The following is a 1,462-nucleotide window of genomic DNA, read 5'->3' as shown; positions in this document are numbered from 1 at the left end:
TTCCCTCTTTCTTTCTGTCTGCTTTTACTCCCCCTGGCATGAATTATTTTTTATTTTACTGAGACTACCACGGTTAAAACAGTGGGTGCAAGGGAAATTACAGTATTTCGTAGTGTAGACCTGAGCCAGTTGAACTAAAACTAGCTTGAGTATGATAACTTACCAGGGAAGGGTGCAAAGTGAAATGAAATGTTCAAAATTAAAAGCACTTTATGTCTCATTACTATTATCTTCTATAGACTCTGTTTACATATATTCCTATATGATTTCCACATTTCTAGACAAGAAAAACATAATGGTGCAGCAGCGTTAACCAACAGAAAGTTTCTAATTAACTGTAGAACTTGTTCTTCTGTGGAAAAGTGTATTTCTTTCCCATCAGGTACATAGTACATCTAATAACAGTCTTTTCAAGTAGATGGGGAGCGGGGGGGAGTTTGTACTCTCTGATCCCTTTAAACTCTGTTGGAATTCACAAAAAGGAACCGGTGGTGAGTGGTTGCCTGCTCTTGCAGGACATACACAGAGTTAGTTTGAGGAAGGAATGCTAGAAAGTCACTCTATAACAACAGCAAAAAAAAAAAAAAAAGGCATTTTTTTCTTTTAAGATACGTCTACTTTATACCATGCAACAACTTCATAATTGCATGGCGAAGCTTGTGTTTGTATGGAGTTAAGAAATGGTAGTTATTTGCTGCTTAGTCTGTAATTGTAAATGGAGTTGAGTACCGTATTCCAAAGATGAGGTGCCATGTAGTTTGCTGGTCTTAGATTTTACAAGGTCTGTGTCAGTGACTGGATTGAAGAGATAATTGTCATGTAATTACATGGTAGCTGCCATATCGTTACATGTTCAAAAGCCGCCGTGTAGTTCTTCTAAGGTTATTTGTGCCTTGTAAAATGATAAAATACTAGAATGTTATGAGCAGGCATAGCATCATACCTCTCTGCGACAGAGTGATGTGAACAGCCCGATGACTGTTTAGATGAAAGATCTTAAAATGCATAACATTTCGGAGAGGTGTTTATTTTGGTTTAATTTTAAGCTTCATAGAAAATCACTTTGGAATTCAACATGCATGCCTGTCTTCAGGTTTATTTTATTTCCCCGAGTTTGCATGAATGCCAGGGGATTAGGTGGCTGTTGATTTATTTAGGTCTTTCAAGCTTTTCTAGCCTTAACCCATTCAGCAAGGCTTGTGACACACCACCGACAAAGGGGAGTCTGTTCAAGGAGTACCTATGGAAAGAGGAAAGAAATATTCTGGGGACAAAGAGAAAAGTTTTATATTCTGTGATACATAAGCCTCCAAAGATTCCAGTACTTTGGCAGGGGAAAATGTTTTTACTTCTTTTTTTATTTTTTTAAGCATCAGTCTTTTGATTTCTGTTCTGGTTGGTTGTTTCAGGGATCACATTGCTATTTTCTTGAACAGTCTCATTGCCAATGGAAGAGTGTGAT

This window comes from Charadrius vociferus, unplaced genomic scaffold (genome assembly GCF_000708025.1).
Source record: "Charadrius vociferus isolate BGI_N301 unplaced genomic scaffold, ASM70802v2 scaffold217, whole genome shotgun sequence".
In the NCBI taxonomy this organism is placed as follows: Eukaryota; Metazoa; Chordata; class Aves; order Charadriiformes; family Charadriidae; genus Charadrius; species Charadrius vociferus.
This window is presented reverse-complemented; position numbering follows the sequence as displayed.